Source organism: Cetorhinus maximus, chromosome 13, assembly GCF_964194155.1.
Source record: "Cetorhinus maximus chromosome 13, sCetMax3.hap1.1, whole genome shotgun sequence".
Taxonomy (NCBI): Eukaryota; Metazoa; Chordata; class Chondrichthyes; order Lamniformes; family Cetorhinidae; genus Cetorhinus; species Cetorhinus maximus.
The window spans coordinates 58369499-58386643 of record NC_135891.1 but is presented as its reverse complement, the minus strand read 5'-3'; the positions used below and the strand labels follow the sequence as shown (position 1 = coordinate 58386643).

The 17145-nt window shown below is 41.9% G+C and overlaps 1 long non-coding RNA gene across 1 annotated transcript in view; it reads left to right on the top strand.

The window, feature by feature from the left end:
- LOC144688622 (uncharacterized) overlaps positions 1–13316 on the top strand; it is a 73304-nt gene extending 59988 nt beyond the window's left edge. Inside the window, exons 3-4 of the long non-coding RNA XR_013578449.1 lie at positions 13014–13114; positions 13229–13316. This is a non-coding gene — a long non-coding RNA (uncharacterized LOC144688622). The remainder of the gene's footprint in view (positions 1–13013; positions 13115–13228) is intronic.
- Positions 13317–17145: the final 3829 nt, after the last annotated feature.

Sequence of the window (17145 nt, the reverse complement as noted above, 5' to 3'; positions counted from 1 at the left end):
AATATTTATGATGGAGAAACATCTTGCCAAAGTGAATAAACAAAATGGCAGGGATCATACAAACATACAGAAATGATGGATAGGAAAAGACCCTTTGGTCCATCCAGCCTGTTCTATATAGTTGCGATTCCTTCACAAACATACACATCATATCCATCTGGAGCCATATAAGCTGCTGGGAAAGGCAAACAAAAAGTTTAAAATCCAGGCCAATTTTGGGATGGGTGTGGGTGGGGCGGTGGGGGGGGGGGGGGGGGGGGGGGCGCGGGGTTGGGGGGGGCGGCGGGGGGGCTGGGGGGAGGCTGTGGAACGGATTGGCAAATTAAATCCTTCTTTGAACCTCTGATGTGATCAAAACTAGTTGAGGGGCAGGATTTTTCAGATGGTGGGGATTTTTCAGATGTGCCACTGCCGGTATTGCAGAGGCCCAAGAGGAAGACGAGTCACAATGCCCCCAAACCCAGCTAAGTTTGGGATGCCACCAGGGCCAGGCTGGCAGGGACCCAGTGAGGGGTTTGGGGGCATGTTGGCGCGTGTTCAAGGGGAGGCGAAACTGTGGGAGGGGTTTCATTTAACACAGGGTCCCAAGAAGAAGGTACCCCCTTTCACTGGCCAGCAGCCACAGGGTTGGGTGGAGATCTCTCCTGCCGCCCATTAAATTGAAGTGGTGGCTGGATGAGGCCCTTAAATGGGGGTCAGGGCCTTGAGTGGGCCATGGGCAGACAGCCAACCCGACACCTCCCCTACTGCCTGTAAAATCATGGCTGGGTTCTGGGTGGGTGGGCCAGTGGGAAGCAGACATTCAATAACATAATGCCCTAATTTCTGGGTTGACCAACCTGTTTTCCCGCCTGTGGGTGGTCCCACATTTGCTCTGATTTACATTATGGGATACCTATCTCTCATCCAGGGTGATCTCCAGCCCAGCCAATAACATGTCCATATTTTGCTTGAAGGAATATAGTGAATCACTGTTCACCAATTGACAACCTGTTCCACAGGCCCACTCTTAAATGAAAAAAAAACTGCCTAACATCCAACCTAGTTGTATCCTTACATAACTGTTATGGATGACCACTGATCCTCTCCCCACCTATTCAATTGATGGATATACACAGTCTAGTCCCTTCATTATCTTATAAACCTCAATCAAATCACACCAAGCTGGTTGAGTTTATCTGGATAGGTAAGTTGTATTAAACAGGGAATTAATCTTATAGCCCTCCACAGCACCCTCTCCAAAGCATCAATAAACTCCGCAATATGAGGAGACCAAAATTTGGCACCGTGTTCTAACTGAGGCCAAACCAAGGTCTTATACAAGGATCATGTGGTATGCTTTTGTTTTATATTGAATTGTCATGCATATACAATGTAGAGCTAGTAACATTGAGCAATAAGTTTTTTTTTGCAATAACATAGATTAAAAGAAATAAATCATTGTACAGAATGATAATGAAGAAAGAAAAATTGACAGCAAATGATGATTTTGTGTACATTTTAACATGAATTTTTCAGTGTTCCTTTAAACTTATTACAGTCATATGCAAATTTATGACACAAACATTAAGGTATGAGCCATTACTTTTGGCATGCTTCCTGGTTTGCGGTTACTTATGTTATCTATATAATCCTTGTCAAAAATTTCTCATGTATTCTTCTGTAAAGAGCAAACAGGTCTAGATTCCTGGTTCCATCATGGGTGTGGGAGAATTCATGCTGATTCATGCTACCAGTTTTAAAACAGTTCACCAAATAAATAAACAAAAAGTTGCTGTGCTCAACTAAGTTCAGACACATGTAATATTTTTGAACAGTAGACATACATAAAAATAAACAATATTACCCCATGCTCCCCTACATAGAAATATAACCTTAATCAATCATTTCAAACATAACTCTCTCTAGGAGTTATTAAGAAAAGATCAAGATCTTTATAACCATCTTTCACACACAGTGCCCTTAGAGATTCATTATGACATAACAAATGTTATTGTGAAGACCCCCAGATAGGAAATATTTCCTTCAAAATATAGGATGACAAATTGTTTATCATTCTGGTCGATTATCTCACTTCTTATTCTAAATCTGTCTTTGAAATCTTATTCACAATGTGGTGACAAAAGTAAGTCAGCAGGCATAAATCACACATCCTGCACTTACAGCAGAAGTTAAACAGAAGTCAGTTAAATTGTACCTGGAAAAAACTGAATCCTAACGCATCCAGAGAACAAACGACTTTAACCATTTCATTATTGTCTGGCTAAAGCACAAATCCACAAGCCATTCGAAAGCAAAAAGATAGCAAATATCTTAACCTTATGAATTAAACCAAATCCTAACTCTACACACGCACAAACACACATATTTGTGTGTGTGTGTGTGTGGGTGTATGTAGACCACTTGGGTAATTTATACAATACACCAGTTTTCATACATTGAAGGTACGGAGGACAGCAATAATTTCAGGTAGCAATATAGTTGCTGGATGTTCTAAATTAATTGTAATCACCTTGTCAAGCTGCCTTCCAAATAATTATTGTCTAAATCGTGTTTAGCAATTCTTGCAGTGCATAGCTTAACATAATAGGATAACAGTAATATTTTGGGGAGGAGAATGGCATTAACTCATCCAAACCACCCTTTCAAAGCTCCCTGAAGTGCAAGCTCAATGGAATGTGAGAGCTTGGTGAGCTGAGGGAAACTTAAATATCTTTCTAGAAATCTAATAATGTTTGTATTTAACATTTAACTGCAAGTACTGTATGACTGCTAAGTCTCATGTAGGGGCCTTAGAAAGGAGATAAAAGTTATCTGCTGGCAGCAACTGAAATAGTTAATTAAGGACACTAGCTTGAACTGGTCTTGCTGTACCTGAGGTCAGCTAGTCCATTTGTTTCAGGACATATAAATTCAGATATTCTTAGTGCAACCAGCACTGGAGTTCGACCTCAATGGAATGTGAGAGTTTGATGAGCTGAGGGAGTTCGGAGAGGAGGAGAGGGAGGTGCTCCTTCATTTTTTTCTAACTTTTTCAACCTGTAGGAACTGGTTCTGGCTCTACTACAGAGGAAGAAGCTAACTGTTTGGTCAGTATCCGGTAAGTGGCCAAGGTCTATGCTATTCCTAAGGTTTAAAATAGTATAGGAATTTGTGACAAGGTTCATAGATATAAAAAAGAAAATAAATAATTTAATAAAATAGTTAAGTAATTAATTAAAGCGCATAGGTATGGCAGGACAGGTGATGTGTCATGTCTGCAGCATGTGGGAGCTCCTGGGTACCAGTGTTATCCAGGACAAGCGCGTGTCTGTAGTAAGTGTCTGCGGCTTGAGGAGCTTCAGCTCAGAGTCGGAGGCTGAGCTGCAGACACTGCAACACATCAAGGAGGACGAGAGTTACCTTAATGCTTTGTACTAGGAGGCAGTCACATCCCTTAGGATAGGGTCTTCTGATTTGGAAGGTGGTCAGGGACAGGACGGTGTGACTGAGGCAGGTAGGGGGACCTAGAGGGCAGGATTGCAAGAGTGTCAGCCTCTGCAATTGTCCAATGGGTTTTAGGTCCTTTCAGCTTGCTTGGATGTGAGTGGGGGCTACAGGGTGAATGAGTCGACTGACCATGGTACTTTGGTACAGGAAGCCATTCAAGTGGGGCGAGCACAAAGGAATGTAGTGGTAGTAGGGAACAGTATAGCAAGGGGGATCAACTCTGTTCCCTGTAGCAAGGAGCGAGAGTCCAGACGGCTGTGTTGTCTGCCCGGTGCCAGGGTTCGGGACATTTGCTCAGGGCTGGAGATGAACTTGCAGTGGGAGGAGGAGGATCAATTGGTTGTGGTCCATGTAGGTACTAATGATATTGGCAGGATGAGGAAGGAGGTCCTGCATAGTCAGTATGAGGAGCTGGGCACCAAATTAAGAAGCAGAACCCCAAAGGTAATAACTTCTGGATTATTACCTGAGCTACCTACAAATCGGCATAGGACAAATAAAATTAGATAAATGAATGTGCGGCTCAAAGACTGGTGTGGGAGAATTAGGTTCTGGTTTGTGGGGCACTGGCGCTAGAATTGGGGAAAGTGGGACCTGTACCATTGGGGTGATCTATACCTGAACCGTGTGGGGGCTGGAGCCCTAGTGAGCCACATAATTAAGGAAGTAGAGAGGGTTTTAAACTGAATAGTGTTGTCAAGGGATTAAATTAGGGAAGATGTGGTAAACCAAAGAGTAGAGACAAAGCAAGAGAGAAAGGTACTGATATGGGAAATGAAAAGCAGACCATGACAGGAAGGGACAGAGAGTACAAATGTCAGAGTAATTCAGAAGATAAGGCTAGGCAGTACAAAAATAATAAAATGACAAAACTAAAGGTTCTGTATCTAAACATACATAGCATTCGAAACAAAACAGATGAACTGATCACACAAATAGAAATAAATAAGTACGACCTGATAGCCATACAGAGACACTGCTACAGGATGACATGGATTGAGGCCTGAATATTGAAGGGTGCATGACATTTAGGAAGGACAGGAAGTTAGGAAAAGCTATACTAGACCTGGTATTGTGCAACAAGATAGGATTAATTGATAACCTCATAATGAAGACACTTCTTGGTAGCAGCGATCATCATATGAGTGAACTTTACATTCATGTGGGACAAATGAGCCCGTCCAAGATTAATATTTTAAACTTAAATAAGGGCAATTATGAGGGCATGAAAGCAGAGCGAGCTAAAGTGAACTGGCAAAAAAGTTCCGTTCTGCCGAAGGGTCGTGAGGACTCGAAACGTCAACTGATTTCTTCTCCACCGATGCTGCCAGACCTGCTGAGTTTTTCCAGGTAATTCTGTTTTTGTTTTAGGTTAAGGGATAGGTTAATCAAGGTTCAGTGGCAGACATTTAAAGGGATATCTCAGAATGCACAGAATATGTACGTACCAATGAGGAAGAAAAATTCCAAGGGGAGGGCACACAATCCACGGTTAACTAAAAAGGTTAAATACCGTATCAATCTTAAAGGAAAAGCATATAATTATGCAAAGATGGGTGGCAGTTTAGAAGATTGAAAAGAATGTAAAGGACAACAAAGAATGACAAAAAGATTAATAAGGAGGGAAAAATTTAGAGTATGAGAGAAAGCTAGCTAGTAATATAAAGACGGATAGTAAGAGTGAGCTTTGATTCTATAGAAAGTGCACCTGAGGGGGAAGTGCGGGAGTGGGTGTGCCTCCGATCAGCGCCCCCCAATCGGGGGCGCACCGCCATTTTACCTGTGTGGGCCAATTAAGCCCACCCAGTGTGACGTCCGCCAGGAAGTGCTATGCACTCCCCATGCAGGTGGGGGGGGTGGAATTCCCTGAGCCGGGAGTGCACTCTTTTGTGCATGCGCACAGATCTCCCTAAGGCTAAGTGCTGCCTCAGGGAGATCAGCTCTGATTTAAAACTTTAAATAAACATGTTTAAAAATTTTCCCTGCCATGTCCCCTCATGTGACACTGTCACGTGAGTTGGGACATGTCCATAAGTTTTATTGAAACCTTTCTTAAAAATTTAAATACCCTCATGAAAACTTATCCCGCCTATGTATGAGGTTTCATGCTTTTCCGAAGTTAGATGGGCAGGTCCATTAACAACCTTAATTAGTTTTTCAATGGCCTCAATAGGCCGTTGACAGGTCAGCGGGCGCGCAGCTGATTCGGCTGTGTCCCCGCCGACCTGAAAATGGAAATGATGCGGGGTGACGTTGGGAGTTCTACCTGACGTCATCCCACGTCATTTTACATGTTGGCCCCATCCCCGCTTGCCAATTGGAAGATCCTGCCCAATGGAAAGTAGAGAGATGGCGGGTGAATTAAATAGGTATTTTGTATCAATCTTCACTATAGAGGACACAAGTAACACCCCAGAAATAGCTGCAAATCAGGAAATGGAAGGGGAGGAGGAACTCGGGAAAATTACAATCACCAGGTAAATGGTATTGAGCAAATTGTTGGGCTGCAGACTGACAAATCCCTGGGTCTGATGGACTTCACCCTAAAGTCTTGAAAGAAGTGGTTAGTGAGATAGTTGATACACTGGTTTTAATTTTCCAAAATTCCCTAGATTCAGGGAAGGTTCTATTACATTGGAAAATAGCAAATGTAACTCCTTTATTCAAAAAGGGAGGGAGACAGAAAGGAAAAAAGGCCAGCTAGCCTAACATCTGCCATAGGGAAAATGTTGGAAGCTATTATTAAAAGTGTTATAGCAATGCACTTAGAACAATTCAAAACAATCAGCCAGAGTCAACGTGGTTTTCTGAAAGGGAAATCATGTTTAACCAATTTATTGGAGTTCTTTGAAGGAGTCATGTGTGCTGTGAATAAAGAGGACCTGGTGGATATACTGTACTTAGATTTCCAGAAAGCATTTGAGAAGGTGCCACATCCAAGGTTATTGCAGAAAATAAAAGCTTATGATCTTGGGGGTAACATATTGGCGTGGATAGAAGATTGGCTGGTTAACAGGAAGCAGAGAGCTGGCATAAATGGGTCTTTTTCTGGTTGGCAGGATGTGATGTGTGGTGTGCCACAGGGATCAGTGTTGGGGCCTCATCTTTTTACCATTTGTATAAGTGACTTCGATGAAAGGACTGAAGGTGTGGTTGCTAAATTTGCTGATGACAGAAATATAGGTAGGAAAGTAAATTGTGAAGATGACATAAGGAGGCTACAAAGGGACATAGATAGTATTATGATATGGCAGGTGGCAATTGCCGGGCTGACCAAATCCCAAAGGGAAATTTGGTCAAGCTATCAAAGTGATTTGCAATTTGTATTTATTATGCGAAGGCATGTGTACTGAAGTCAGAAGTAAAGATTCTGCTACCACTTTTGTAAATTTTAAATATTAAATTAAAACACTTATTAACAAAAGAAAAGAAAACTTAAACACACAAGGTTACTGTTACACAGTTAAATTTAGTCTTACAATATTTCCCAACAGATTTCTACTTAGCTAGAATCACAAATAAACACCTTTTTCCAGGCAACAGACCCTATATATTCCTAATCTATGAAAAATCCAGTTATATTACCGCAAGGCACCCACTGTTGCCATTGGTGAGGTATTTCACAGGCTTCTCCCTCCATCTCACTCATTAATGGAAGATCCAAGACTTGTAACAAAACCTTGTTCCAGGAACAAACAATGACTTCTCTGGGGTGGCAAGAGTTCAAAAATTTGTGCTCGCACAGCACACTCTTCAAGATCACATGGCCACACACCTCATACAGCTTTTAATCTTTCCTTAAATATGTTTCTTCTCTTTCATCTTTAGAGCCATTGTTTTTAACTTTCTTTGGAAGTTACCTTTCACAGAATATAAAAATCTTTCATGTTGTCTTTATGGATAGTACTTCTGGGCCAAATAAACTTAATGGGCAGGAATTTACCGTCGGCGAGCAAGCCCCGCCCCCGCTCGCTGACGCGTAAGATGACACGGGATGATGTCAGGCGGAACTCCTGACGTCACCCCGCCCCATTTAAATTTTCAGGAAGGCGGGGGCGCAGCAAAATCAGCTGCACGCCCGACGACCTGTCAATGGCCACTTGAGGCCATTGGCAAGATCAATTAAGCAATTAAAGGACCTGCCCGTCCAACCTTAAGGTTGGCGGGTTGGCCAGGAGCCCCGACGGGAACTAGAAAAAACACGAAAGATCATCCACTGGCGGGATGAGGTTTCATGTAGGGTTATAAAAATTTTAATAAAGTTGTTATGGAAATTATGAACATATTCCAACTCATGTGACATTGTCACATGAGGGGACATGTAAGGGAATTTTTTTTTTCTATTTTTAATATTGTTGAAAGTAGAGGCGATCTCCCTGAGGCAGCACTTAGCCTCAGGGAGATGAGTGCGCTCTTTTGTGTGCATACGCGAAAGAGCGCACTCTCGATTTTAGGGATTTCCCCCTGTCTGCACAGGGAGCGCATAGTGCTTCCCTGCAGATGTCACGCTAGGCAGGCCTTAATTGGTCCGCTCACGTAAAATGGCACCACACCTCTGATCGGGGGCGCCGATTGGAAGCACGCCCATATGCGCCAGCCCATCAACCTCCCCACTGACAGGGGGAAAATTCTGCCCAATAACTTTGCCTTAGTCATTTACGATCTTTGCCATTTGTAAAACTTCCTTTGATTTCTCTTTAAAATTCAACAGCTGAAAATTCAACTCCTCACTCATCTCCTAATGCAAATTCCTATTTGAGTTGTATTTACCACTATCCCATCTTTGCTTGTTCATCTCCACATCAAAATGCTGACTTTTACACCGAACTCTTTGATGATTTAAACCTTGCAGTCTGGCTGTCTTCAGTTTAATTAAAATAGCCACACACACACACACACACACACAACATACACACAGGCCTGCTTCACAGTATCCCACAGTAATATTGGAAAAAATATTTTCCTTTACAATAGGTTGTGAGTGGGCAAAGATCTGGCAAATGGAATATAATGTGGGCAAATGTGAAATTGTTCATTTTGGTAGGAAGAATAAAGAGATTGCAGAGCTCTGAGATTCAGAGGGGTCTGGGTGTCCCAGTGCATGAATCACAAAAGGCTAGTATGCAGGTACATCAAGTGATTAGGAAAGTGAATAGAATTTTATCATTTATTGTGAGGGAAATTGATTACAAAAGCCGGGAGGTTATGCTTCAGTTGTACAGGGCACTGGTGAGACCAAAACTGGAGAAGTGTGTACAGTACTGGTCTCCTTATTTAAGGAAAGATGTAAAAATGTTAGAAGCGGTTGAGAGAAGGTTTACTAGACTAATACCAGGAATGGGCTTATGAGGAACGGTTGGACAGGTTAGGCTTGTATCCACTGGAGTTTAGAAGACTAAGAGGTGACTTGATTGAAACCTTTAAGATCCTGAGAGGTCTTGACAGGGCAGATGTGGAGAAGCTGTTTCCTGTTGTGGGAGAATCTAGAACTAGGGGTCACAGTTTAAAATTAAGGGGTTGCTCATTTCAGACAGAGATTAGGAGAATTTTTTTCTCTCAGAGGGTGGTGAGTCTTTGGAAATCTCTTCCTCAACAGGCGGAGGAAGCAGAGTCTTTGAATATTTTTAAATCAGCTAGATAGATTCTTGATTTACAAGGGGGTGAAAAGTTATCGGGGGTAGGCAGGAATGTGGCATTGAGGTTGCAATCAGATCAGCCATGATCGTATTGAATGGTGGAGCAGGCTTGAGGGACCGAGTGGCCTATTCCTGCTCCTAATTCGTACGTTTGTATGTTCCTTAGTTTCCTTAATTTAATTCTGGAACCATTAATTCTATATCCTTTTTAGTTGGTAATAATTAATAGGTATTCATGCAGTTCGTTCTAAAATCTTCTTTGGGTTTCTCCTTCCGTCACCCTTACTATTAATCTATTCCAGAATCCCATCACCTTGTAACAGGAAGAAATTGCTTAACTTTCCTGAAAAGGTTTTTGGCACCGTCAGTTTTAAATTATGTCGATGAATTCTCAAATTCTTTGCCCAGCAGGATAACTTTTGTGCATCCAATTCTCCATATCTGTGAACATTTTGAGGACCACTGTAATGTCTACCCTCATTCTGCTCTTGCTCAGACAGTAAGATCCCATGGGTGGACTATCTGTCTACAAAGTCAGCTCCCTTAAGTTCAGGAATCAACATGCAGCATTCCTCTGTACTCATAGGCAAGAATTTTCCCGTCAGTGAGTGGGGGCGGGCCCCGCTCGCCAACACGTAAAATGACGCAAAATTAGAACTTCTGCTTTCTCTTCCAACTGTTCAACTTTTCCTTAATGTTCTAGATTCTTGATTTTCATTTCAGCCATGTAATTTCTCATGAACTCAATGGTTCTCAGTATGTTTTAGGCATCCAGTGCTTTTTCTTCTAGTTCCTTGAGCTTCTGCATCAGATTTTCCTTTATCCAATCTTATTTCTGTGTTTTCTTTCTTTGCCTGCAGCAGTGCTTTGTCCTTGTCCTTCATTTTGGTTCCACAGTTCACCAGGTGAAGCCTTAAATTGTTTTAGTTTTGTAATTGTGCTACTTATGGCTTCAGTATCCACTTGCATCTTGGAAAGTTCTATAGCTTTTCCATTCAGTGTCCCCTCTTTTCCATTCAGCTGGTTCTTCAGCTCTTCAGTCTCTTTCTTGTGCCTCCTGGCTTCCTCCTTGAATATTGAACATTGTTGAGTCTTCTCTGCCAACTGGTTCTTCAGTTCTTTCGGACTAAAATTACATTTAATTTGCTTCCCTTCGTTATCTTCCAGAGGAATAAACTTTGACCTGATGGATCCTTGCAGCATGTGAAAGCTCTCCAATAGGTTTTCCTTTTCTTTGTGCAGCTCAATTGCTTTGTCTTAAGTTTTCTTATAATTCAGCACAGCCTTGTCAACTTCTTTCTGCTGTTCGTCCATTCTGCTGTGCAAGACAGTCTTCATGTTGCTGAAGGGTAATGTATTCCTTTTGCATTTGACCTTGAAGGAAAATCAGCTGTCTTTTCAACTGTTTATTTTCTTGTTGACCACTTGCCAACTCACACTGTGGTTCAGTGCATTGCTTTGTCATTACTAAAAGCTCCAACACAGCTTTTGTTGAAGTAGCATTCAACGATTTTTTTGGGTCCTCATGTCTTTCCAGGGCCACATATTGATTCTTCACAGATTCTTTCAGGGTGGCGACTTCTTTGAGTACCTTTTCTGCCTGCCATTGTGCCTACCTGTACTTTTGGTTGAGTGCTCCCAACTCAGCTTTGATACAAACATTTTCCTGTGGAACAGCTTCATTTCCTCTTTGCCAGTTTTTATTCTTTTGGGTTACCTCAGATAGCTTTCCTTCATTCACAGCCAGCTGCTCACTTTGCACTGCCATCTGCTGTTGCAGTTTAGGAGTCAGCATTTTCAAAAATATATATTTTTAAGGCTTTCAACTGCTTCTCAGCCCCTTTTCCCCTCTGCACTAAACTCTTCAGATTGTGCACCTCATTGGACTGACATGGTCTAAGACCATCTTATGGTTTGCCTAGGTATTGAATCCCTCAGCCTGGGGTCTCCTTTCCCCTTTGGTGCTTTATTGGAGGTGATCTAGACCTTCTTTTAAGGTATTTGCTCTCCACAACTTGGAATTTAAAATATTTGTCAAAAACTTTTAATGGCTCATCAAATGTGTTTGAGGATTCACCTAAACCTTGTTTTCGGATTACTTCATCCAAAAATGCACCAACCAAGTATAAAAATGTAATACCTTGAACTTTTTCTGATTTCTTGCTTAATCCTGTTTTATTCCTGTAATCTAAAAAATTTCTTCTCCAGAGCACCCAATTTTGGGTTTAGTTTGGCCCCTGCCTTAGCCTAAATTGGTTTGCTAGTATTAATTTACTATCCATGGCCGTTATTCATAACAGGTGAGTCCCTCTTTAAATTTCCTTTCTTCTTCGAGGTGGCTATGGAGCTGCCATTTTTTCCCTTTGTTCTTCCTGCGTTTCTCAGATTTTGGCAGGCTCCCATTGCGCTGAAGGGGTCTTTTTTTAAAACTATCCCTTCCACAGAAAATCATCAAAACAAGTTGTTTGGGCCAGTTACTTCTTTTTAAAGCCTGGTAATCAAATGGAAGGTGATTTTTTTTTTTAGCTCTGCCTGCCGTTTTAAAAACTTTTTTTTCATTTAGTCGAGCTCAGCCACCACGTATTATGGCACCTGCTTTGGACCTGTTGCTGCAGCTTTATTGCAGTTGTGCTTTGGTATGCTAATGCTGATCTTGATTGCTGCCTAATTTAAAAGATAATTTCTGCCTTCTTACTGTATCTTGCTCACCCTGCTTGTGATCTATGTGTCCTGATTTTGCGGTCACTTAGGTTCTCCTTTTCGTCTGCACAGTAGATTATTTTTCTGCCTTTCAGCCTTTTTCCCTTTTTTGAATTTTGCTCAGCCTTTTTTAATTTAGCTAGGTCCTTTGACTCACGTTCGATCAGGACTGGCAATGGAGTTCCACGTGCCCTGGTGGAGTCCTTCAGCCTCCATGTATGCGATGGAGCTTCTTTTTAGATGATCTCCAACTGTGTCTTCAATTTAGGTGCATTCTCGCAGGTCAGACTGCAGCTCCTTTACTTTTTCATGCTTTGGGATTCTGAGTTCCTTCTCCATTTTCTCCGTGTTCTCGGGGTCCGTCCTTTCCTGCCACCATGTTGTAAGGCTGCTTGGTGTCTCACTAAGAGGTCTGGAGGCTTGTATGGTTGAACATAAACCATTTATTGGTAACTCATAACTATATACATCTCCAAGGTACAGCCCTGCATGGGTGCTGTCTCCATGCTGACTCCTTCCAGACTCCACAACACACAATCTACCATCATTTGACTCCCTAAACCATACCATGGGCGGTACTGTTCTCCAGTCCCATATTAACCCTTGCTTTGCCAGTGCACCCTTAGAAGAATCCACTGGGCAGGTGGAAAGCCAGACCTGATCAAATGCAGAGTCAAGGGACCGAACTATATCAAAAAAGGCTGAGCAAAATTCGAAAGAGGAAAAAACGGCTGAAAAGCAGCAGAAGAATCCACTGTGCAGAGGAAAATCCAAATGATCTGGATTTGGGTACACTTGGCATAATTTCAAAATTTGCAGATGATATGAAACTCAAAAATGTAGTAAACAATAGCAGGTTAATTCAGCAGGACATAAACTAATGAAATTGACAGGCATATCATAGACAAAATCTTAGACAGAATTCAGAAGTGATACATTTTGGTAGGAAGAATGAGGAGATGAAATATGAATTAAATGGTACAGCTTAAAGGGGTGCAAGAACAGAAAGATCTGGGAGTGTATGTACACAAAATCGTTGAACAGGACAAGTTGAGAAGCCTGGTAAAAAAGAAAATAGAATCTTTGGTTATATTAATAGAGCAATAGAGTATAAAAGCAAGGAATGTTCTGTTACACCGTTATAAAACACTGTTCAGGGCTCAGCTGCAGTATTTTATTCAATTCTAGGCACCACACTTCAGGAATGATGTCAAGATTGGAGAAGGTGCAGAACAGGTTTAGTATAATCATTGCATAGATGTAACAACCTTTGACCCAGAGGCAGTACGGTAAGGAGAATCTATAATTTCTTTAATGTCTGTGGAATCTGTAATTGTTCCTAAGAATGGTTTAAAAAGACTTTTAAGAGTTTGCATCAGTTGCATCAACTGGAATTTTCTCAGATAATAAAAGTACTGGTCCATTTGAACTGGCAACCCTTGAGCCAGGAGCAGTACCAACAGGAAGTAAATTAAGACCAGAAGCCATGTGGCTGGCAGACACAAAGGAAAGCTGTGCACAAAGGACAGCTTTGGTGAAGATGATTAGCACACAGATGCCGACACAAAAAGAAAACAGATAGGGACAGAAAGTGGAACAAAGAGTTCATGTGATCAGAAACCAGCAAAGCTCTATGTTTTGAGGTAAGATGAAAAATAGGGTTCCGAAAGTTTTTGGGGAAGAGATGTATTAGCAAACTTAAAGTGATCACACCCTAAAAAGTGGTATGAATAGCTCAGCATGCAGAAGAGCTGTGTGTTTGTATCAGAGGACCAGATTGTGAACTGGGTTTTGTTGGTAGGTCGGTTTAAAAGGAACTCTGGAAAGCTATGCCATCAGGACTGATATGAGCTGAGTGAGAGAGGGTTGATAGATGTGTGCTGTGTCAGTGCCATCTGTATCTGGGAACCTCAGGTAGAATAAATCTGCCAGTGAACGCGACTCGAGGGCTGAATCGATTGAGTTGGAAAGACTGTGAGATTTCACGTGGTGCCACATTTGTGCAGGGTATGCTGCAGGCGCCTGTGGTTGCATAAGATGTATCTTTATTGTATTGACATTTTAAAGTGAAATTTATCTTTTTACTTGAAGTGTGATTTGCCTGTAAATTCATGTTTATTTTGTGTTTGTTCTGATTTGTGGTTAAGTAAAAGTTACAAAAATTGAAATCTTATTGATAATTTCTTCATTTGGGGCCATTTGGCAACTTTGGTTATTTTAGTTTATGGTTCCCCACGGAGGTTGTATCATAGGTTATACAGCACAGAAACAGGCCATTCAGCCCACTCAATCCATGCCAGTGTTCATCTTCCCATCATTTTCTCATCTGAATCTACCACCCAAACCATCTATTCCTGTCCATGGGGTAGCGAGTTCCACATTCTCAACATGCTTAATGGGTTGGCAGTAGCATAGTGGTAATGTCACCAGATTAGTAATCCAGAGGCCCAGGCTAATGCTCTGGCAACCATGGCAGCTGATGGAATTTAAATTTAGCTAATAAATCTGGAATTAAAAACTAGTAATGGTGACCATGAAACCATTGCTGATTGTTGTAAAAACCCATTTGTTTAACTAATGGCCTTTCAGATAGAAAACCTGCCGTACTGACCTGGTCTGGTCTACATGTGACTTCAAGCCCACAGCAGTGTGGTTGACTTTTACATGCCCACTGAAATGGTCTAGCAAGCCACTCAGTTGTAGCAAACCATGACAGCAAAATCAATAAGGAATGAAACTGGATAGCCACCTGATATCGATCTAGGCACCAGAAATGACAATGGCACACCCAGCCCTGTAGACTCTGAAAAATCCTCCCTCCTAACGTATTGGGAGAGCTGTCCACAGGCTAGTCAAGCAACAGCCTGACACAGTCATGCTCACGGAATCAGACCTTATGGGCAATGCTGCAGACAACACCATCACCATCCCTGGGTATGTCCTGTACCCGATTTCAACATGTAAGTGTCCACTCATGGGCAGATTGGGGTACCACTGGCTCCTCCGCTGAGGTCAAAGCCTGGGAGTTGCATGGAAGCGGCTTGCCAGGAGCTGATTGGCAGGCCCCCTGAGGCCTCCTCCACTTAACCCCCATCAGGAAATGTCTTCAGAAGGCACCTCAAGATGAAGGTCCCCATCGCAGTCCCTCTCCTACAGTGGCTGTGCCCACCTCTGCTGGTAGGGCTGCCATCCTTCCAAGACTACAGGCCCCGTGATTGGACCTGCAGCCTCAGGAAACCACTCACTGATCTTAATTGGACAGTGGATGCAGAGGTGGCCAATTAGGAAGCCAACTCCCATGGGTATGCTACCAGTAATTGTGGGGTCTGAACCTGGAAATGGTTCTGACCAGCAACTATTTTTAAAGTGGGCAAGGTTCCACCTGTCATCTTCTTTCCCCTGGCCTTTTGGGTACTTGTGCCAGATTCTTCTGTTACAGATGTTCTTGAAACATATCTCAGAACATAAGTATCATGAAGCCTGCAGCAAAACTAATTGAAAATCAAGTGAGTGAGCTGAGCACTGTCCCTTACTTACCTGCTGCTCAAAGGTCACTGTCTAAGGCCTTTCAGCCATAGTACACCAAGGGGCTAGAAAGAGTGTAGAACCCCTTGACTGTATGCCTGACAAGGAATGTATATTGTAAATATCAAGACTATTGAAATTGTATTGAGGCACCTCAGAGTGGAACATGCTGTATGGAGTCAAACTGAATTCTACAGTACTGCATTTTCTATAATCTTCCATTTGAAACGTTTTGCCCTCAGGCTGTATGTCTGACATGGAATGTATATTGTAAATATCAAGGGTGTTACAACTGTATTGAGGCAACTCAAGAGTAGAACATGCTGTATGGAGACAAGTTGAATTTTATTGCACATTCTGTAATTTTCAAGTTGGAATGTTTTATAAATTTTATGAATAAAGTATATTTTTTGGGGAAAAAAACCCTGTTGCTCACTCAGGCTGCTGTTGAAACCTTTTACTGTACTCCATGCATTACTAGCCCTGCAATCTGCCCCTGTCGATTGTAGCTCACTGGCATATACACGCAAGTTCCATGAAAATGGTTCAGATCTCACTGGTGCAAATGGTCAGGTGTTGACATCACTCCAATTAGCACCCGCCCAATCTGTGCTCCATATGTATTAAGCAACTAGGAATCTATTTTTCTTATTTTATTACAGCCTATCATCCTATCAAAAACCATGGCATTGAGATTTGAATTCTTTTCAAATCTGTAATGTTAGTCACGCTGCATAACTCTCGATAAAATCAGACATGAGAAATAAAGTTGAAGAACTGGAACAAGTACTGGGACTGAGTTTTATTCAACAAGTGCATAAATGGTGGCAGTTCTTTCAGTTCTAAATGAAAATGAAGTTGCCTTAACTTTGCTGTCCTTGCTAACTGCTCCAGAAGTTCCAGAAATGTTTCTTTAGAAACTTTTCAAGTGCCTAAAGATCTTTTCCCTTGTATTTTAGAAGACAGTGCAAATTTAAGATCTGGCTTTTCATCATCTGATAGAAAACCTTCAGTGTTTGAGTCCATCTTGACCATCAGCAGCATATTAGGATTATCTAATCCTTTTTTTGCAGCGAGGGCAAGTACGAAGCATGTGTTTACGGCCACATTTGCATTCCCTTGTGGTTTTCTCACCTTTCTCTAGGAGTTGTCGACTGTGATGGAAGTGAATCCCTCTCATGTGATCTTCTTCATCAAGGGAAGTTTCTAAGGGATATTGACTGTTTTGAGTGGTGAACATTGAATGAGTATGCCTACATTTGCATTGGGCTGTTGGGAGGTTCTGCTTCTCATGGGAGTGAATGTTGGTGTGACCTTGGGTAGGTTTAAATGGGTTTTCTGAGAGAGAGTTCCCATTTTGGGAAGACATTTCTTGATGAGCTTCTCTGTTTTGAGAATAGGGTCTTGAGGTAATCTTTTTGGTTATCGGGTGGGTATTCTGTTCATTTCGGGTGTGGGGTTTTCTGACTTCTTGTATGACTTGAGTTTGAATTTCAGCGGAATCAATCTGAGTTTGGGTGTTAGTTTCCAGGAGAACTTGACTGACTTGGGGATATAATTTTTGGGCATGTTGCTTGTCTGCATTATGGTGTTTGAGAAAATCATGTCTGTTTTGACATTGAGGTGTTACTTTAGCTGGAAACTGAGTTTCTAAACGGTTTCCCCAAACTGCTGGAGTGAATGTATCTTGGCTGTCATCATGTGAAGTTTTGTTTTGTGCAGTTGTTTGTTTGCCTTGCATCACCCTTTTCTTTTCCTCTGATTGGGATGATTGATATATTTTACCTGTTGCAAT